Below are 23,176 nucleotides of genomic sequence, written 5' to 3'. Positions count from 1 at the left end.
TTCGTTGTGGAATTAATTGATATAGTATTGAGCAACCAATGTTAAAAATAAATGCGATTTCTTAACCACATTCTGGGATCACCTCATTGACATTTCAATTTTAGTTTATACACAACATATAACATAACATACATAAAATAACATGTTTTACATAACATCATATCATCTTAAATTAAGGCAAACATGTGGTATCTAACCTTTTAGGATTGACTCATTTCCCTTAGCATTATGGTTTCCAGTTTGGCCCATTTGGCCACAAAGAACTGCATTTTGTTTTTTTTAATAGCTGAGTAGTATTCCATGGAGTAGATGAACCATAGCTTCCTTATCCAATCTTCTACTGATGGGCATTTTGGTTGCTTCCATGATTTTGCAATTACTGATTGTGCTGCTATGAGCATAGGGGTGCATGTTGGTTTCTCATGAAACAATTGTTCTGGATATATTTCTAGGAGTGCTATCAAGACCAAAATAAACAATTGGGACCTCATCAAACTAAGAAGCTTCTGTACAGCTAGAGAAACAATCAACAAAGTAAAAACACAACCTACAGAATGGGAGAAGATCTTCGCGCACTACGTAGGTGATAGAGGGCTGATCTCCAGAATATACAAAGAGCTACAAAACAACCAAAATGCCCAAATAAACAAGCCACTCAAGAAATGGGCATGGGAAATGGGCAGACATTTCACAAAAGAACAATCCCAAATGGCAAATAAACATATGGAAAAATGCTCAAGTTCCCTGGCAATAAGGGAAATCCAAATTAAAACATCAATGAGGTACCACCTAACGCCAGTAAGACTGGCCCACATGAATAAAACCACCAAAAACACTTGTTGGCGAGGTTGCAGGGAAAAGGGAACCCTACTCCACTGCTGGTGGGGCTGCAGGTTGGTACAGCCTCTATGGAAATCAGTATGGAGAACATTCAAACAACTCAAAATCAACATACTGCATTGTTCCAATTTACAGTCACAACCGTTGCAGTCACAGAGTAAGCTAACGAAAGTCTAAAATTTTTTCAGCCCATCCCCTCGCTTGAAGGTCCTCAACAGCCCTGGCATCAACAGGCTACAGCACAGCATCCTTGAAATACCTCCACAACCCACACGGGGAAAGGAACAAAGTCCTGGGATTTCTCCATCCTCGTATCTGACTCTTCCCTATGCAGATCCAAGATTCTTGTAACCCAGAAAATTACATTCAGAGCATTCTAAACGCTGCTCAGCATCACCTTTCTCATTTCTAAAAGACAGTCACTCTGACGACGAGGCCAATACTCCAGGCAGCAAAATCCTTTCTTCCAACCAGATTCAGCCTAACATCTTCCAAAGCAACTTCCTGAAAATGCGGTGGGTGCTGATGCTCCAGCAGGTGCTTTCTGTGGGCAAGAACAGCCGCCCCAGACAGACTGAGACGCAATAGCGAAGACAAGGAAGAACACAGCTGTTTCGAAACTAGCAGTCGTATGTAGATCTTTTTTCACCTAACAGAGAGAGAAAACTTATCTTTTCCAATGATAATTTCATCGTTTTAATTCATTCCAAGCATTGTGCAAATGTGCATAAAGCTATAAAGAAAATGAGCTTCCTCAAGTGTAAGTCATCTCTGGAGACCAGGCTGTTTAAAAGGAGTGCCTTGGGGTATATTTGTTATGCACACACTATGTAAAGATCAACATTCCATGTTTTATTGGACTATCTCACCACATCTTGGGCGAGACTTTATAAATAGATTTAGTGATTCTATCTGAGGCCTGCAAAACCTTGTAAAGGGTCAGCTGGTCAACAGAAAACAAACACAGGCCAGATTTTTTTCCTTGCAGTGCAGAGTTTATGTTTGTAAAATACAGTCAACAGTGTTGCCTGGGTTTTTTGTGGACGATGGCATATAGCTGAGCAGAGGAGTGAGGATGCTAACGCCAGACAGACTGCAATGAACATTCCTGCACCTAGGGGACTTTCTGTGAATTATCTATTCTCTCACAGCCTCAGCTGCCCACGTGCAAAATGAAGGCATCCCCCACTTCACATGATTGTAAGAAACACATGGGAAGAGGGTACGTTCAGAGATCAGCGCAGAAGAGAGCCCCACTAACAGCTCCCTCTCTGGGGCTCTCACCCCTAGGAACCCAGCCACAGCGGCTGTGATCCCACGGAGGTGCGTTAAACACACACCGCTCTAGTGTGAAGTCCTGAGGAGGTCAGAGGCCAGGGGTCAGCTGCCTGACTGCCACTCCACCGATGACACAGCTGGCCTCCTAACTTCACTGTGGTCTTTACACCAACATCCTCACACTGGAAAAAATACCACTGACCACCAAAGCCAAGAACTCTCAGCCTCCCTTAATCCAGCTGATACAGATTTAGTATCATGTTTCTTATCAAGTTCACCCACCGCTTGACTCCAATCACCAGAGCTGGGGCTCTATAGATATCCAGAGCAGGTCTGGTCTGTTCCCTCTGTATTCTCAACCCGACAGACCACATACAACTCACGGTAAGTATTAGGAGACACTTGTCAATAAGAAACAAATAAAATCCATCAAATGCTAACAATCCTTGACTACTTGGCTGTTTCAGCCCTTTGTAAGGGTACTTTTCCAGACCATTTCGTGGAACAATTCCTACTGGCATTTGCTTTGGGACAAGACCTACCACCATGCCAGATTTGTTGTTTTGGGGTTTTTTTCTTAAGGTTTATTTTTATTTGTCAGGCAGATTTACAAACAGAGGGAAACAGGGAGAGAAATATCTTCAATCTGCAGGTTCATTCCCCAAATGGCCTTACCAGCCACAGCTGAGCCCATCAGAAGCCAGAAACTGGGAGCCAGGAGCTCCTTCCAGTTCTTACGTGTGGGGGCAGGGTTCCAAGGACTTGAGCCATCCTCCACTGCTTTTCCAGGTCATTTTCAGGGAGCTGGATCAAAAGTGGAGCACCAGTACCCAAAATTCTGCCCATGTGGGATGCTGATGATTGTAGGAGGATTAGCCTATTGAGTCCCAGCACCAGCCCCATTTATTGTTTTCACTCATATATACCCAGAAATAACTGAATCATTCGATGCAGCGTGTTTTCCCTGAAGCATCAAGCTTTGGGTAAAGCACTGTTAGTTCTCAGAGGCTTTTCTTTCTCAGTCCACTTTGGCTGGCTTCCTCACTACAAACACTTCCTTTTTTTAAGATTTACTTATTTACTTGAAAGTAAGAATTACCAAGGAAGGAAAGACACATGGAGAGAGAGAGAGAGAGAGAGAGAGAAAACGCTCTTCCATCTGCTGATTCACTCCCCAAGTAGCCACAAGAGCTAGGTTTGCACCAGGTTAAAACCAGGAGTAAGGATCTTTCTTCAGTTCTCCCACATAAATAGCAGGGCTCAAAACTTTTGGGTCCTCTTCCACTGCTTTCCCCAGATGCATAAGCAAGGAACTTGACTGAAAGTGGAGCAGCCAGAACATGAACTGGAACCCGTGTGGGATACCAGTGCCACAGGCAGCAGCTTTACCCACTAAAGCTAAAACACTGGTCACACCAGGCAAAATTCTATCTCCTGACATCTTATTTTATCTTTCTATAGGAGAGAATTTGACACTGCAATGGGGAAGTCACATCAACTTTCATAAAATCAGCTTAAATCTTCACAAAGTCAACACCTACATTTCTCCAACTAAGCTTCTCCCCAAATCCACCGATGCAGGAAGCAACTCATAATGAGTCAACACATTGCAGCCCTTAGATCTTCAGCCCTAACCTGTCACTTTCCTATGTGTACTAACATGACTATTCACCTTGTCACCCAAAGTAGGACCTTGCTATACAACCTTAACATGTACATCCAAGAGCCTGGCATGATGGCTCAATGGCTGGGATCCCATATGGGCACCAGTTTATGTACTGGCTATTCCACTTCCCATCCAACTCCCTGCCTGTGGCCTGAGAAAACAGTAGAGGATGGCCCAAATCCTTGGGGATCTGTACCCACATGAGAGACCTGGAAGAAGCTCCTGGCTCCTGGTTTCAGATTGGCTCAGCTCTGGCCATTGCAGCCATTTGGGGAATGAAGCAGAAGATGGAAGATTTTTCTCTCTATCTCTCCTCGTTTCCATAAATCTGATCTGCCTTTCTAATAAAAATACATAAATCCTAAATAAAAAGAAAGAAAATATCCACATCCAAGCCATCAGCAACATCTGTGAATCCTAGCCCACAACAGTCGTAAGGACTAACTCAACGCTCCACTGCCACCTCCTCAGGCGAGGATCTCCCCGTCCCTACACTACAACAACAGGAAGTCTCACTCCATAACAAGAGAATAAACACTGGGAGTCACTCAGTAAGACAGTTAACCTATTCCTTACAAAACTAAGCACAACTCTGTCATGCAATCTAATGACCACAGCCCTTGGCATACATCCAATCTGGGGACTTCTGACCACAGAAAATTTGGCACGCGGAAGCTAACAATGGCTTTATCAACAGTTGCCAAAATTTGAAAGAAATTAGGATACCCTTCAATAGGTAGATGAATACAGTTTTAGAATATCCAGACAAAGGAAAACCACTCCATGGGAAAAGAAATGAGTTATCCGACCACAAAAAGAGACAGAGAGGAAACTTGCACGTGTGCTGATACTAAGCTATCTGAAAAGGCTACATACTGCCTAACTTTAACTACATAAACATTTGAGAAAGGTGAAACTCCAGAAACTGTGCCAAGATCAATAACAGCCAGAGGTTCGGAGTGGTTAAAAAATGAGAAAGAAGTGGAGTGCCAAAGAATTTCAGGGCAGAGAAACTCCTGGACAAGATGTATCATGGAGGATACATGACATCACTTATCTGGTAAAACCCAAAGAAGTACACCAAAAACAAATGGTAATGGGAACCACACATTCTGGGCCACGGAATGGCAGCACAGGTCCATGAACTATAAGAAATATACTACTGCAATGTGGGATGTTGACAGCGCATGTGTCAGGGCAAGGAGCCTTCAGGTTATCTCTGTCATTTCTGCTTAACTCTGCTGTGACCGTAACATTTCCTAAAACAACTCAGTTGACAAAAAAACAAACACACAAAAAGGAAATTAGAAAATAGCCTTCCGTTTGGTCATAAAGAACCACCCTAGTCCAATCTAATCTCAATCCACTGCAAAGCCCACAAAACTAGTCAAGGAAGTGCATTGCTGATAACCCTCCCATCCACCTGCAATGAGGACATCTTGTGATGGCAGAGCTGCGTTCACAAGCACGAACCTGAAGAAGAAAGCTGTCCTCCACCTAGGAAACCTGAACTGAGTCCTCCATGACTCCTGCAAGCAGTGACATGAGCCAGGCCTACTGTAACATGAGACAAACAACACCCTGCAATGATACACCCTGTCATGAGCTTCTGCTAGTGCAGCTGATTTCTTTACTAACAAGATGAAACTCCAACCCATTGCTCTACACTTCCCGTGGTCTCTACGTCCACAAACCCTGTCACTCCACTCCCAACGCCACCTACAACATGCTCTCTGGGCCTCAATATTTCTAATAAGGCCCCACAAACTCCTCCTTTATCTATAGGCCCTGTCTTTGCACTATTGCTTCACCCACTTTGCAGTGATTTTTATACAACTTCATCTGAAAATGTCCAATTTTCCCTTGGAGGCCAGGATGCACATCACCTCCATCAGACCTTCCTAACTATAGTCTTTCCCTCCACTGGACTTCGTAGAACAGCCCACGGCTGCTGTGCTACAGCAAGTCATGAATCAGCTTCACTACTTGCTCCATCCTCCACTTCTTCCTCCAGGTCTTTTTTGCTGCTCCAAAGTGATGAGATCATGCCTTACCCTGCATTTAATGTAGTGTTTAAAGGTTTTTCTAAATCTATCACTTCTACTGACAAAAATTGCAATTTCCTCATTGGGTGGAGGTTCCCACCAAGGGGCGCACAGGCTGGAATGGGGCTGCATTCTGGTCGGGATACAGTTGTAGCCTCCCTTGGCACAAGTGTGGACTGGGACTTGGCACACCAGGCCGGCTCAGACTGCAACACCTTCTGGTGTTCTGGAGGACCAGGGCAGATGTGGGATGGACTAGACTGGGTTTCAACCCCAACTGAGCCATGCATGTGCTATATGTGGGTATGGACGAGCCGTGGCTGAGCTGAAACATCCAACAGCAAGAACCAGAATGGGTTGAAGGCCAGTTAAGAAAAGCCACTGCTCCTGCTAGGACAGGAGGTGAACTGAGTAGTGCTGGCCCACAGACCCACTGGTAAGTGCAAAACCTGGCATCAGGAGGGGTTCTGAGGGAGGAGCCTGAGCAACTCCTCTGACAGGACACGGATCCTACAAATAAGCGCAAGAAGCATGGAAGGAAACAGCCCAGAGGAGGTTATGGAAAGTGTCCCACTGGCATACATTTGGCATGGGTTGGGGGCAGACCAGGCTGAATCAGTTCGTGTCATCCACTGGCAAATCCGAACACCGGAGCAGAGTGTGGGTCGAGCCAGGTTCAGCCGTGATAAAAGCAGTGCACAACACAGAATACCAAGGTGAGGCTGCCTGTGCCAGATGAGACCACAGCACCCGACCAGCACACGTGAGAATCAGGAAGGGAGGAGCAGAGCTGACAGAGGAATAAGGGGTGGTTCCCTTGCTGGATAGCTACTCCCACTGGAGAACATGAGCTGGGATGGGGATGGACCAGACTAGGCAGGGCTGCAGCACCTGTGTGCCTCATGTGGACCAGATCAAGGAAGAGCCAGGATGGGCGGACTATTCCTACTAGTGCTAGCAAAATTAGAGGGGGTGAGAGCTGTCGGGGCTTAACCATAGAAGAAGCTGGCACTAGGGGCTAATACTGTCAAGTCAAACCACAGGCCACCTGCAGAGAACATAATCCGGGAGTAGGAGTGACCTGGGAGGGAAACAGTGGGCTCCCCCTTCTTGGGTTACCACTCCCAATGGGAAGGCACAAAATAACTAGGACAGGGGCTGGGGTGGCTAGACAGAGAGCCACTCAACAACATCCGTGAGGGCTGGACAGTTGAGCTGGTTGGATGGAACTAAGGTCCAATACCTTGTGACATTTACGAGAGCCAAATGGGATATGGCAAATCAGGGCAGGGGCAGGCCTGGTGGGGGTTATTGTGAGTTGCTCTGACTAGGCTGCAGCTCCCACTGGTTTGTGTGACGACCGAGTATGTGCTGGGCAGACCCAGGCTGGACTGCAACACCCATTGGTTCCAGTAGAAGTCAGGGCTGAAGACAGAACCAACCCAGCAATTGCAACCACCAGCTGATGGGGAGAAGGACTATGCCAGGTCCTGTACTTGCTAGTACATATAGGAATCTGGTCTGGGAACACCTCAAAGTTTCTTTGGGGATCCCCTCAACCAAAATGGCAGACTCAGAACCTTAACCAAGAAAAGACAGAAGATAGAACAGGTCAATCAACCACCACAGCTATATGTTGGCAGCGAAACACTGGACAAAGGGAGACTCTACGATGCATTATGTCAATCAGTAGATTATTCAACAGCCTCATCGTGTCTGGAGTGGCGAGATCGGCAGCAATGCATAACTGGTGAACTACTGGGACCTGGGGTGGGTGGGAGACTGGGTGGGGCTTCTCCTCAATATTCGCTTTAGCCCTTGTAACTTTTTTACCCTAATCAACAATGTAAAGATTGCCAAAACAGAATTTAAAAAATTGCAATTTCGGTCTTTTCTAAATATTTAGCTGTAAGTGCAGTATCCCTGGGACTCCACAGAAGCCAACTTCCCGGGACATCATTCTGCAGATGACAGAAACCCCTTCTCAGCTATGTGTGGAAGAATTAAAAAGTTACTAATGCTTCTACTATCAAATGAGCTGACTTTTCACATCAAGCAACTGACACTAAGTGCTTGACTAACCAGACTAGCACAGACCTCCACAAGTTAAAGGCTCCATCCCAAGGCCTCCTCTTGCTACCCAGCCCTTCAGAAGGCAATTTCAAGTTTCTGTTGTTGTGTGTTTCTCATCAAACAGCTGTAAATCACCACAGCAACACACACAGTTCAGAAAAGCACTGAATTCCATGCCCTGGTTTATTATAAAGGATAAAACTCAAGAGCAACAGTTGGAAATAGTGTGTGAGGCAAAGTATAGGGGTGGGGTGGAACATCCCTGCCCTTTCCAGGCAGCTACCTCCTAGCCCCTCTTCGCTACCTGAAAGTTTTTGAATCTCCTCTTTGTTAGGGGCTGCATCGGATAGCCCTGGCTAATTAAAACATTTGGCCATGAAGGAACAAGTCAATCTCCAGCCTGTCCTGTCTCCCTTGCCCTGAAAATGGAGGTAAGAATCTGACAGTTTTGGCCCTCTAACTACAAGGTAGGTTCCTGTGGTCCAGACATGGTGACCACTGGCATGGCTCAAATCACTGAGGTGTGGTTGAAACTGACTTGTCATAGATCACAAAAGATGTTCTTTCCATATTGACTACCATCATTATTTAGGAAACCACAAGTTCTAAAACTCCTAAGAGTCTCTGCAGATAATGGAGGAGTAAGCTGTGTATCTACATACCTCAAAATATGAATACTTTCACATGTCATCCTATTGTAAACTATGGAGCTGAATACCCTTACAGATTGAATACATAAGGTGTACAGAGCGTTGAATGTAATGCCTGCTAAGCTAAGGCTAGCAATCAGTAGCTATTCAGATGATGATGGCAGAATCTCGTATCTTTATCCCTGGAATTGACCTATGGCAAGTCCCATAATATCTGTAGGATGAATAAAAGAAATGAGAGTAAGTTGATGAATTTTAGTTCTAAATTGCAAAGCAGGCCTAAAATCTCTTGAACTCAAATGCATGGCTTGTGTGCCTCGGGTCATATTGATTGCATATTGATTGACTGCTAATCCAGTGGAGTAGGACTGAGCTCACACCAGCAGGGCAGGCTGAGGGAAAAGAACCAATGGCTGCTCCACTCCTTCAGATGGATTAATGCTTAGACTGGGTTCATTTTAGAATGGTCTGGGAGGCCATCCCTTCAGCACTTCTTCCACACAGCCCACCATGTGTCTTTAAGCTCAGCCAGTCATTCCTCCTGCTCTATTCCAAAATTAATGACAGCCCTTCTACTCCAGTATTCCCAGCCTCCACTCTGCTGCTACTTCCGTCTCAGCATCTGACCAACTACCTCTAGCAGCTACTTCAACAGCTCTGACAACCAGGACTCTATCTGACCATGACTAGGCCAAGCCACCTTTCAAGGAGATGACTGGAATAGCCAGACATTGGCTGTGGTTGGGGGGTATAAAGCCAGCAAATCAAAGATCTGCTTTGACAGGTCCCACCAACTAGAGACTTGAGTATAAAAGTGTTCAGTCTTATGATGAACATCCATTTGGCTACATTATCCCAATAGCTGAAAGGAACATTCCACATCACAGCTGATGTTTGAGCTGCAACAGACAGATGTAAAGGAGACTTCCAGAATGAAGAGAAGCTGACAAGACAGGCAACAAATGTCATTTCAGCAGAGGACATGAATGCAGGCTGTAGACATATAACACTACCCTGTTTCCAAAGCTGTGAGCAATGACAAGCTACAGAGTATCTGCGAGATGTTTGGAAGCACCGGGGACACAGAAATAAAACAACAGTGTGTTGTGGCACAGGGCCAGAAAGGCCATGAGGAACCCAACCAGGAATTTGCTCCTTAGCTTCTGAAATTCAAGAGGAAACATGACTCTGAAGCCAGGAGCCGGGAGTGTCTTCTGGGTCTCCCACACGGGTGCAGGGTCCCAAGGCTTTGGGCCATTATCGACTGCTTTCCCAGGCCACAAGCAGGGAGTTGGATGGGAAGTGGGGCTGCCAGGATTAGAACCAGTGCCCATATGGGATCCTGGCGCTTGCAAGGCGAGGACTTTAGCTGCTAGGCTATCACACTGGGCAGTTTACCGTTACTAGTACTTAATGCACATCAGTAATGAATAAATGCTTGTCATATATCAACTCATTTAATCTTCATAATCCCTCATCAGATAGGTATAGCATTATTCCTATTATTTGATGAATGATTTTATGCTTAGGTTAATAAACTTGACTAAAACAGAGCTTCAGAGACAATACCCTTATCTCTCACATTGAGTTCCTTGATTTTACATTTTCAACTTCAAACAAGTTGCTCTAATACATATATTTACAAGAATCCATTTCCATTCTTCCAGCATTCATCCATCCATGCATCTACCTTACTAATCCATATACAGATGCATCTATCCAGCCATTCTCTCAAGAATTCAACAAATGTATTGTCCTATGAAACCTGTGCAAGTGTAGTACCTAGAGTCAGGTGTTTCATTGAATTTTTGTTCAATGAGTGAATGACACTGTTTCAGGCACAACAAATAAAAAGTTGAAGCACATTATTTCCAAGTAACAGAGCTAAATCAATGCTTGCAGTGCGAAATACAACATTTATAGAGTCCTGGTATGCATAAGGAATACCTCTAACATTTGCATTCATGTTTTTAAAATTCTAACCAAAAGCTAAAGGATATACTATTTTTATTCCCAATCTCATAAATAAAAATAGTAAATTACAGAGAGAGTAAAATACCTATACAAGAACACACAACTAACCAAGACATGGAGAATTAATGCATACACACACACACACACACACACACACTGCCTCCATGGCCTGATACTGTGTGTCAGGATCTAGCCAAGTCCTACTACTCTGGGACTGGAAGAAAGCGCTGGATTCAATCACAAGGGAATGGGGAAGACTGTGCAGAAGAGATGACAACTACGGTGGGTGTGAGGAGGCTGTGCAGGTGAAACAAGGTGTGTGTGTGAGAGAGAGAGAGAAATGAAGGTGACAGTAACACATCATGACAAAGCCAGGCAAGGACCCACAGCCTCTCCTTCCCAGGAACACCTCCCTCTCTGTGTCCCTGGCAGTCACAATGAGGACCTTGGAAACTGAGCCCAAAATGTGCTTTTCACTCCCACGGGGCCTCCACGCCAGCCTCCAGCCCCGCACTGCACTGCACTGGTGTCCACCCAGCCTCAGGCTGGACTTTAAATGAGACGCATCTTAAATTAAGTCCAAATGTAAACTATGTATTACATTAATATCCCAGGAGTTTTGACACATGCATTAATCATTGAATTTGAAACAGAAATATACAGGGAGCCACTGAATTAAACTGAGAGAACAAAAAAGAAAGGACAGATCTGCAATCGCATTAAATATATTTTCTTTCATATTGATTCAGGATAGCCAATGAAGTCTTAATAAGAAAAACACCTAAAACTTCTTGACTTTTTACCTGAATAAGTAGAAAGAACAGAGATTACTCTGGACTCCTTTTCCTTTCCAATTCTATTTAAACCTGTGCAGGCTCCTCATCCCATCAAATGTCTTAGCACATGAACACGCATACACTCTCCCATCTGTGCTCCTGTCAAGAGGCTGGAAACAACACTGACATTATGAGGTCATCAGACAAATCCCCCATGTAATCAGGGGTCCACAACTTCTGTGGATTTACACTTAGGTGGTCAAAAGCTAAAGATCTGAGCTATTGGAGATTCTGTAAGCTTTGGATTAGATTTTTATTGCTCTTTTTTTCTTTCGGTTTGTTCCATTATCTGCAGCTGAATTTGCAATGCCCTCCACAAAGGGCATCTACAGAATGGCTATTGAGGGACAAGTTGCGAGAGCGGAGCACTCAGGGGTCAGGTTCTAGCTCGAACTCTGCCAAACTCCACGACAATGTGCAAAGATAGCTGGTCCTCTCCGCCACAGTCTCTGCAGCCTTAATGGGACCACCAAGAGCTCGTGCGCAGAGTTGAACTGGAAGCATCACCTAGGAAAACACGTTCTAAAAAGAACTCAAATCTGCACCAGTTCCTATTGCAGAGTTCATCTGTCACTTGAAAATGATTTTATAATCATTCTTTGATGCCAATTTCCACACACATGAAAAAGAAGCTGGAGGGTGAGAAAACCCAGGCGGAATTTCATTCTGCTATTCCCAAGGTAATTTATTAACATTCATTTCCTTCTCCCCAAAGACCAATACAAGCCAGCATGTGAAAATACTGAGCTTGGTGAATTCTACCCTGAGCTCAAGGATAACCTTATATGTGTATATTTCCTTTAAACAAATTTTTAAAAAAGACATTTATCCCTCAATGCATTTCATATTGATTTTAAATCAACAAGGTTTCACAAAAGCCGCTGGTTTAGCCACTGTCTCTTCCCTTGCAGTAAAACCTCAGCTATGGGGATGTGTGCCCCAGAAATTAATTTTCAGATAACTTGTACCAAATCCTTTAAACATCACATACTTCTCTACCTAATTTTAGCAATCTCTGGTGTAACTTATTTTAGAACTTCTCCTCCTCTGTCTTCTTGCAGCAGGATTTACAGTCTGTAATTTAGGTTTTCTTTGGTGACTCACAGTCACACTTAGGAACATAACTTGCTGCTTAGGGCTGGCATGGGCTGGCGACCTCAAAGACTCCCGGAGCTTGAATGTCTCCAACTCCTTCAATGGGGGTCCTAGTGGCTCCCTAAAGGTCTCCCTTAGTCCATCCCACGAGACACCATGACGAAGGAAGAGTTTCACACAGCTTCGTTAGTCTTCATGAACATCAACCCTTCCTTCTTCTCCACTGATAAGAAAGTACACAGAGCAACCTCTAAACAGAACAAACATTGATCAGGCGCCTACAGCACCATGCATTATAATAGAAGCTATTAAATGTTATTTTCCCATGTAACTTTCTTATAAATTCTTCATTATTTTCTATTACTAATGCTTCAAGGAAAATAATCTAATTATAGGAGCAATCAGCCCTGCAGTTCAAATGCCAGCGGGGACCCACACAGCCCACCACACGGTACCTGGGCTTGAGTCCCAGCTCCAGCTGCTGTCTCAAGCGATGGATTGAATGGTCAGGTCCCTGCCACCCACAAGGGGAAACTGGATTGGGTTCCTGGCTTCTAGCGTCAGCCCTAGAGTGCTAGCCTTTGCAGTCATTGAGGAGTCGACCAGTGGATAGATCACTCTCGCTGTCATTTTGTGCGTGTGTGTGTGTGTGTGTGTGTGTGCAACTCTAAAATTCAGTAACTACTTTTTAAGTGATACTCCAAAAAATAAGAAACTAATATTAATACAAGTAAAGTAACATAACTGAAATAAAAAAAAAATCACAGCACTATAGAATAGATTAAAATTAGGTTTTGGGGGAATAATACTGCTGAAATTCCACGCCAATGAGCTCACATAAGTAAATGAGGAATAGAAAATTCACAGATAGATGACAGGTGTCTGGCCAGAAGCATCTGTGCAATTGAAGAACGGCAATAAAAGGACATGCTCAACAAGCAGACGAAGCAGTGGGTCTCTGCTACCCAGAATACCTGGATACATGACAGGTGCATCACGCAAGCAAGTGTGTGACTGAGTACAATCCTGGTTAGAGCCACCTTTGCTCAAAAACATCTGCGAGGAAATATCCCCTAGCCCTGGATCCATAGCATTGGCCAAAACCTGAAACTTTGACTTCAAGACACACTGGGCCCAAAGCATCCTGTGCTGTCAGGCTGAAATTTCACCAGGTGTCACTAATATCTGTGCCTAGCCTCTTGCATGCCCGATCCTGCTCTCTCCATACCCTCTTTTCAGATGAGAGCATCTCTCTATCCATCCCCCACACAAGAAACCCATTTCAGGCTCTGCATCTCAGAAAAGTGAACCAAAGATAGGGAATGAGCAGGACTATCCCATGGAGGCCAATAGAGGTTCCTCAGCTAACATCAGAACCAGAGTGACCAATCAGTGTGGTCCCCCAGGACATAGCAGGGAGGTAAAATTTCCAATTTTAAACTTGGAATGGGAACAATGGAACACATCTGCCAAATCTGGTTAGAATTGGGATTCAAAGCAGAGCTGCTTTCCTCTGAAGACTGCGTAAGTCCTTCCACCTCCACAATTCTGTCTCACCTGCCCTCACACTCGCTGAGCTGGCTTTTCCAAACAGTGCATCTACGACACAGCACCAAGCAGGGATGTTCACAGGCCTTGAGGCAGCACGGCCACTCTGTAGACACGGTCTCCTGATTGGAGGGCCTGGAAGGATGATGGACGATCCACAATCCCCACAGGAACACATTTCTTCTCTTCTGAGAACCATGGCCACAGGTTCCTTCAGCTGTCCAAAGTCATCCTTGACATAATTAAGGTTAGGAACAACTGTCTCAGGAAGGACTTTTGCGACTCCAGATTAAGTAGAGCAGTGGGGTTCTGAACTTAGGCCCCACATTTACAGCTCTGAAGCCAAGCTCTTTGCCAGAACACTGCCCAACACTCCCCCTGCATTCACTGAAAAAGCAGCAGATGGAATTTGCCCATAGCCTTTACCTCTGTCTATGACCAGGGAGATTCCTCTCTTCCATTCAGATGGTAACCTGAAACACATACACTACTATCAGCTGGAGGGATGAGCAGGGCAAAGAGGAGGAGCGGCCTCAGAGCCCAGGCTGCAGGACACCCTGAATTGTAAGTCCGTCTCCTGACCAGGAGCTCACTCTAAGTGGTGCTTAAACGGGGCTGTGGTTATTGGTTTTTAATTTGGAAGCATATTATTTCGTTATTGAACATGTCTAGTATTGCTTGTTCTATTTGTTTTCTGATAGATATTTATTGCAAGCTCATGGCATGGTGGCAACTGCTCAAAGCCTCCAGAGCAGCTGTAAACACAGCAAAGTTCTGACACCTTGAAGCCTATCATCTTGCAGAGGAGACAGTCAGTAAAAAAAAAAAAAAAGGGCAGTATATCTGTGATATTTCAGACAGTGATAGCATTATGAATGCTAAGAGGAAAAATTTAAAGCAAGCTATGGCTAGAGATTAGAGGAGCTGCTTGATAAAGACTGTCTAGAGAGACTCCAAGAAGAGCCTGGATGAGAGGGGAGCCAGCCATGGGAACAGCAGGGGATGCTCTGACCCAGCCAACAGCGTAGACAGACAGTGAACCTCCCTAAGCCAAGAGGAAATTCTATAGTGTGCCGTTTTGGTTTTCTGTTTTATTTTTGGATGGGCAGTGGGAGAGACCTTATGGCTCTAGAATATGTTTATTTCCTCATTCTACACACTTCCACTGAGTGATCACTACCCTGCCAGTTCTCTCTCTCTCTCCTCTCTCTTCTCTTCTCTCTCTTTTTCTCTCAATTAACTGATCTCTTTAATCATCTACATTGCACCCGGATAAATCCCAAGACCTAAAAATCAGTTTATTCAACACAGAACTCATAGTTTCCCACTTAAAATGTGATCTTTTGCAGGTCCCCAGCCAAGGCAGATCCACTGGGCCAAGGGAGAAGGCCACCAACCACCCTCCCTACCCCTCCAGAATTCAACCATCTTTCATTCCATGTACCCTTTATTGCCTACAATATCTTGCCACCAAGTCTCCATGGTTCCCTTGTCTCTTCTACCCTGTGTAACCGCTGCACAGCAATGGAATACACACTACCAAAGTGTTTATTTGTAACCACCATTTTCCAGTGGAAGATACACTCACCACTTACACCAGAAAATAATCTGAGGAAGGCTAAGGCCCTGTTCCAGAAACACAACTGACTCAGATTAGTGGTGCCCTAGAACACTTGTCTTGATCCATTTTCTTCTCAGACATCAGGCTTCTTCCAGAAAGTCAAATGCAGGCCCTGATCTCAGAAACTTAAAAACATACTTAAGAACCAGACATGAACCATCATACACCAAGCAACAAACCAAGGGGATTTCACTGCATATAGGCAGGAAGAGAAGAGCAGAGTGTTGAGCCCACACAGGGTTGGGGGTGACAACGAGACCTGAGACGGGCATCAGGCACCCAGCAGAGGCAGACCTGGCTGAGAAAGAGGGTGCAGAGCGCCTTGCCTTCGTCACTCCACCCAGAGCTCACTTTTTCCACAGGCACAGTGTGCAAAGAGCCCCCGCCAAAGACACTTTCCACGGGGTGAGTATGCACTGGCTTGGGGTGATCCATGTGCAGTGTTCACCCCATCACAGCCTCTTCTCTGCCCACTCTGGGTGCTGCCCACCCCTTCCCTTCACTGCCCACCCAAGTAGCTGAAGATTTTCATGTGAGCTTAGAGACTCTGGCATCACTTCAACATCTGTGGAAGTAAAGCAAAATTAGAAACTAAATCCTCAGGGAGAAAGAAAACTCTTCTCTCCACCATAAAGCCAAACAACAATGACAAAAGCTGTGCCATCAGTGAAAAACACAGGGCACAGAAGAATAGAGTGGGAAGAATATGTCTCAAGTGACATAGGAAGTAAGTATCAGAATTCAGCCTTCCCAAGGCCCAGGTGGGGACTTTCTCATCATTTTCCACGGCCCAAGGAAGAGCTCATCCAAGATTGGATCCTGGCAGTCTCAGTGCAACCAGCTAGCCATGTCTGCTAAGCAGTTGGTATTTTGTAAATAGTCATTTAATTTTTTTCTTAATCCATTATCTGGATTAGTCTTTGTTTCATCCTTGAATCATTCTTGTCACTGCTGGATTGACATAATCCAATCTTACATTCATGCATTCGACAAATGGCACGAGCACCTGTTACATGACAGGTTAAAGTTAACACCAGTGGGAGAGCAGCAGTTGGCTTCATAAACATAACAGGTTGAAAAGTGCTAGGAAGACACATCGAAGGGATACAGACGAAGAGAAACTGAGTTTGCCAGTAGCTGTGTTGTAGCCACACCTGTGCCCCCAAGTCCCACGCATTTTCATGCAGACCACAGCTGTGGTTTCACTGATCAAGAACTGGCATCAGCTAAAATATAGCCAATACAGCTGCCAGCTGTGACCCCATAGTGACCTTTGGCTCATTGTAATATCATTATGATAAAATTAGCACATCTCACTGCCATGATGCAACTGATGTCATGACACTACTAAGACTTCCAAAACAGAGCAAGCAGATGGGTGGTTACTCAGGCCCTGTCCTAAACTCCATCCATTCTGAATGAGCAATTAAGCCTTACCCCAGGCCCAATAAAAGGATGGCTCAAATGCTGTGAAGCGCAGTAGCTCTCTCTCCTAAGCTTGCCTACACTGGTGTGTGAGTATGTGTTTTTGCTTCAAATAAATCTTCTCCATTCACCTTTCTTTATGTATCTTCCTTGAGTTCCTTCTCTGAGGCAAGAGCTAAGTCTGGCCGGGGTCGGTCACTCCACAATATAAAGCAGAGACTGTTGGCTTAGAGACAGGCACTAGAGGGTAGCTGATAAAGTGACACTCAAACTGCACCCAAACTATAATAGGAATCAACCATGTGGTTACCTGAGGAAAGATTCTTCCAGGAAGGAGCGCCACCACGGTACCGAAGGGAGTGGGGTTAAAGTTCTCCAGAGAGTGGCAGAGGTGGGGACAAGGGTGGTCTTGCTCTGCGACCAAAGGTCAAGCAGGGTTTTTGGGTCCTGGGAAGACTTCAAATCTTACCCTAAGAAAGGAAGTTACTGAAAAAGTTTGACCACAATTTAATATCACAGTTCAATGGGAGTAGGAGGGAAGCAAGTGTGTCCACTCAAAACCTGTAGGATGAGCTTAGGGGAAAGACGCAGGGGCTTGCAGGCAACTGGGGAGGAGGGGAGAAAACGCTGAGTGTTGACCACAGCCCCAATCCATCTGATCTATATCAGGGGCCTAAAGTCCCTACACTGTTGAGATCAGACATCCTCCTCCTGTCCCTTCAAAACTCTTCTTCTCATCCCTCTTCATGCCAGCTCACTGCCTACACGCAACACTCAGAAGCTTCTGAGAAGAGTCCTTTCTTCTGCCTGACCCAGCTTCTCTGAGGCAGCTGCGATGCTAGAGGTGGAGAGAACATTCTGGCAATTCCAGGGCTTTACACAGCTCTCCATGACTTTCACTACAGGGGAAAATCCACTCGCCTGGCTCACACAATGTTCAAAGTTCTTGCATCTGCTCGTGTAGTGTCAGCGATAGCCCTTCATCCTCTGTGCCCTATCCCTGCTTATTCACTTTCCTGCCTTGCTACTTTCTGTATCCCAGTCACCATATGTCACTCCCTTCCTAACTCCCCTCCCCTCTGGAAATTTCTTCAGCCCTCAGGTTAGACATCCCTCTGTGGAGCCATGACTGAGAGTTCCTCTCAGGAACTGCCCGAAGCACCTGCTGCTTGCTCCCACCAGAATCCTGCATGTCATGGCTGGCTCTTCTCCACCTCTGCCTGGTCCCCACAACACATGTGAGTCCTAGGGTCTGCACGGTGAGCAGCCCACAGCAGGCCATTTAGGCCTGAACACCCTGAACTAGGTGCCACTCAATCTGCACCAGAAGTGAATGGCTGTAGGGCCTGGCTCTCTGTGCCATCTCCCTCGTGAGGCTGAAATCTGCCCCCAACAACAATCCCTGAGACTGGCGTGCAGCCACCCAGATATATGATTCCTGTCAAGGCAGAATCCATGACAGGGCTGAGCACCAGTGTCTGGGAAGCTCAGGAGGTATCAGGGGCAGCCATGAAAACTTGTCAGCTCCTCAAGACCAGGCTGCGTGGGGACATCACACACATTCTGAATGAAGGAGACTGCCTAGGCCGACAGCCTAGCTTCTGGGATCAGTTAACACCTGGATGGGGACAAGGAGAGAGCACGAGAAATGGGTCTTAAATTTCCATACGTCTCTGGATCATCTTGCCCGGCGTAGCCCTCAGGGTTGAGGGCAAACTGGCAGAGAACCCTGGTGGTGAGGGTATAGATATGGATCCCATTGAAATGCAGAGTTCTTAGCCAGCTGTAAACCTTGATGGGAGAGGAGGGGCTGAGGGGCCTAGATGGAGCCTTGGGAATAAGAAGTAAAGACTGGGATATTTAAGTGCTGAACAAGAACTTGACAGGGTTAACAAAACCATACAGGTCATTTAAAGATGAACAAACTGAGGTCCAGAAACGGAAGGAGGCCAGGTGCTTTATAGTTCTATAAGCAGGTGGAACAAGGTGCCATGAGCATCAGCACTTGAACCAAAATCTTTAGTTCACGCTATTCTGTCTTGGCATGTCACCTGCCAAAGTTCCCTTCCTGATATAGGCTCCTACCATCTTCCTAGAGTGTCCCCTAATTCTTCCTCAAAAGTAGGTAAAGTAGAGGAAGAAAGCATATTTGGTGCACTTCACAAAATTCAGCTTTCAGTTTTGGCCATTTATAACTACCACTGTGAAATATGCTGTCTTGACTGCACTCTTCTCATTGTACATATCCCCAGCCTACCTTGCAAGGCAGCTAGCCTTAAATACGATGCAGATGAGACAAACGGCTCAGGAGCAGCATGGCCGACAGACTGTCACACTGAGCTAACAAGTGGAGGAGCCAGGATGCAAAGTCCATTGGGTCTGACACGTGTCCTTACACAAAGGGCTCATTTTCTAGGACATAAAGGATTTACATGGGTTGAGTATTTTGTAGTTTATGAATTGCTATTACCACATAGCTATCAACCAACTCTAAGCTTTTGGCCTCCCTATGAGATTGAATGCTTACATTCAAACCTCAGAAATCAAGAAACTGTGAGAGCAGGACTTGTTCCAGGTCCCCTGAGAACCTGGATTCAAACCTGGGGGTTCTCAACTGAATGCATGTTTCTCCACACTGCAGTAGAAATGAAGGGCAACAACTGATGGGAGAGAAATAAAGAGTGTAAAATATTCCATCAGGCATCTTCAGCAAACGTTACATGAAGGCCATTCGATTCAAGATTACATTATCCTAAAGCACACACGTGAGGAAGAAATCAGCATTTTTAAGGCAAAAACACGTCACTTCCATTCCCCTCATTCTGCTTCAGCGGGCTGATCCTAGGTAAGGTACAACCGCACAGCAGTTCAGAAAGTATCCCGCAGGCCTGCCTCACATGCAGAGACAGGAGAAGAGGGCTGCAGCAGCTCTTTGCATGCCTCACCCCTGCATAGGTGGTCATCTGCAGGCAGATCCCCCTCACGCGTTCCATGAACATTCACCAAGGCAGCTGTTGGGCCAGAAGCTACAGCCACAGCCAAGGTCAGGTAGGCAGCGGCCCCTGTCTTCTGGAGTGATAATGTCTTGAAAGAGGGCAGGTAATGACACAGCACAGCCCATCACTGAGCAGTTGTAACGTGTCATGGGAGCATGTCATAGGACAGCAGGAAGGCTTTCCACAGGAAGCGGCATCATCAGGTGGAGAGGGTAGGTATGTACAGAAGGGGTAGGAAAGATCGGGTAACCATGTCAGACAGTCTTGGCTCCTCCAGCAGTACAGTCCTCCCAACAATGCAATCAAGTTGTAAACATTCAGTTTGGAACACATACATGCAAACATGTGGGAAACATTCAGCACTGGTAAGCAAAGGAGCAGTACACACCGTCCAACACATCCATCTAGCCAACATGTGCTTGGCTCTCGCCATGGGCAAGTCAACATTGCTGGTATAAAATGCTCAGTCCAGCCGAGTTTGAGTAGGCCACACTGTCTCACTCAAGCTAGAGGAGCCCTGCAACTGATGGCAAGGCATTTGACCTTCAGCACCTGTAAGCAGGAAGGACTCTGATAAACTCTTTGTATTGACCTGTGAGCACCTGGGACTAGATGATAGTGCCCCAGTGACCAATACCTGATGAAGGCTTCAATTCCCTTTTCGTAGCTGCTGGCTCTTGCACCACTTGCTAATAGCGCGGACTCTCTCAAAATGAAACCTCCTTACAGTTACATGGGATGTTGGATTTTGAAAAACCTTCCATTACGAGTTTTCCCTTTACGATACTTAGGAGACTCTGGTAAGCTTCAAACTTCACGAACGTCCCATTCTATAGATGGGAGAAGCAAAGCAAGGTCACAGAGCCAGTGTGTGGTAAGATCGGATTTCACATCTGTTTTCTGACCCTTTCCTCTGCACCTTGTCATCTGCCCAGACTACTACAGCACCATCCTCATTACATGGGTCCCCAGATGGAACACTGGCCAAGTCCCATGCCCAGGGGTAACATAACGACATCATAAATTAAAAGGCAATTGAAGAACATGCCTTTTAACTGGGACTTCTCATTGTCCCCTGAGGCCAGGGTATAAACGCCAGAGCTCTTTCAAAGTCAATGGCTACTCTGCCTGGAAATTGCCCAGAGACCTACTTACCCAAATGCAAGAACACTGCAACCCCAAATTCCTCACCTACATGTATCCCCATATTCCTGTGGTTCTCTCCAGGGCCACTTACGCCTCTACCCGACAGATGTGGTTAACAGCCATCACTGTGGGGACAGTCCCACAGTGCCTGGCCCCTTCAACATGCCGCTCAACAGCCACAGTACAGTAACCTGATGGACAGCAATGTCCCCTCCCCCTCCGAGGTTAAAATGCAAAACTGAAGGGGGATTTTAGACTGCCCAGCGGCAAGGAGAGTCACAAGCCCCATGTAGTCCCCCGCTTTGCTGGCAACGCTTGGGTGGGCGGATGCTGTCTTGACTGTTGGCTTAATATTTTCTGTCAACTCCATCCCATCCCCTATCATCAATGAGAAACTCCAGCGATACCCCCCTCCAGTCCCAAATGGTCAGAGTTGCTGCTTCCTGCGTCTGGGACCCCTGCGGAGGCTGTGTTTGAAGCCAGCCATACAGTTGAAGCGGTGGTGTTCCTTCTGGGCTCTCATATCACCTGCATTACACTGACCCCTGGTCAAGGCACAGGAAACTCATGGGTCACGCAAGATTGTACCCTCCACCCCTGCGTAGCCTGCCAGGACAGGACTCCGACGAGGTCTATATAAGCTCCCTCAGACTCCAGCGGGACTTTGCGGGGACCACCTCAGGAGCCCAGAGCTCTCCTCCACCTAAAACACACACATCTCTCCAGTACTCTCAAGACCTGCCAAAACGGCCGAGCGATTACGGAAGAGGGGTAAAATACAACGCGGCAGAATTGCTGCTGGGTGACAGAAAGCCACCTAACTGAAAACCACTTTCAGAAACGTCACTGCCTCAGGACAGAGTTTTGCTGGCCACGGACGCCAGCGCGCTCTCACCTACCTGTCTCCCACCGCAGGACTCTTCTTCCTCAGCTCCTGGGCCGCGCCTGGGTCCCTCTCTCTTCCTCCCTCTCCTCTTTTCCGCTGCCTTCTCCAGACACCGGCAGCGGCAGTGGGCGGGCCAAGGAGTCCCCGCACCTGTGAGCTGGATCCCGGGTGCCCGCGGCGGCTGCCTGGAGGAGGAGCGAGAAAATGCTGCCCTCCCCGCCGCCGCCGCCGCCGCCGCCGCCGCTGCCACCACCGCGGTGCTGATGCGGTTGCTATGGTTATGGAACTCCGCACCTGCCCCCTCTCGGCGCAACAGCTGCCCGCCGCGGCCTCCGAGCGGCCAGGGCACTGGGCCGCCACCACTGCCCAGGCGGGAGGACCGAGGGCTGAGCCCGCGTCCACCCCCGCAGCAGCCTCTCAGGCTCGGCTCACCTCAGCGCCCTTGCGCCTCTCCTTCCCCCGCCGGACGCGGCCAGCCCCGCGCCGCGCAGCACGCCCCCGCGGCCCGGAGAGACCGCCCTGCCGCTGCGCACGGCCGAGCGGCTGCGCGCCCTCCCAAGGCCGCCGCCGCGGGTCCGCGCCAGGAGCTCCCGGCCAGGGCGCTGCGCGGCGGCCACAGCCCGCCCGCTCGCCCCGCCGACCGCCGGCCGCCCGGCCTGCGGGGGGCGCCAGTGCGGGGCCGAGGTGCGGCCCTGCCCGCCCCGCGGCCCGCGAGCATGCTCAGTCCCAACCGCACGCCGCAAGTGCGCTCCGCGCTGGAGGACCGTTGTGAGGAGGGAAGCAGGGGGCCTTTCCAGACATCGTCTTGAGGAGGAGGTGCTCCACTTGGAAATAAGTCCAGGGGCAACAAGTAGATTCCCGAGAACGGGTTATAGCGCCAGGCAACAAGTCCCCCGTCGTGATTGCAGTCCGTCCGTTAACGCGTCACGTCTGGACCCCAGACTCAGGGATCCAGGCACCTGAACAATTCTTCGGAGTGTTTAAGAGCAAGAAAGAGGTGGGTGCGTAAGCCACGTCTGGTTTACTAAGAATCTGCAGATGCCCTACCTGGATCTCCGCTTCTCTATCTCCTTGCTGGCTGTCCTGGCAAACCTGCC

The 23,176-nt window shown here is 47.1% G+C and overlaps 1 protein-coding gene across 2 annotated transcripts in view; it reads right to left on the bottom strand.

The window, feature by feature from the left end:
* The window catches only part of FAM135B (family with sequence similarity 135 member B), a 288,328-nt gene extending 265,721 nt beyond the window's left edge, over nt 1-22,607 (bottom strand). Inside the window, exon 1 of one of the 2 annotated variants that reach the window (XM_058668452.1) lies at nt 22,512-22,607. The gene's annotated coding sequence lies outside the window, so the exon portion shown is untranslated. Of the gene's footprint in view, nt 1-22,092; nt 22,437-22,511 lie in introns of those variants that run through there. The other variant, XM_058668449.1, reaches the window with a different exon arrangement.
* Nucleotides 22,608-23,176: the final 569 nt, after the last annotated feature.

Source organism: Ochotona princeps, chromosome 9 (assembly GCF_030435755.1).
Source record: "Ochotona princeps isolate mOchPri1 chromosome 9, mOchPri1.hap1, whole genome shotgun sequence".
NCBI lineage: Eukaryota > Metazoa > Chordata > Mammalia > Lagomorpha > Ochotonidae > Ochotona > Ochotona princeps.
The sequence above is the reverse complement of the archived record's forward strand: the minus strand, read 5'-3'. Positions and strand labels throughout refer to the sequence as shown.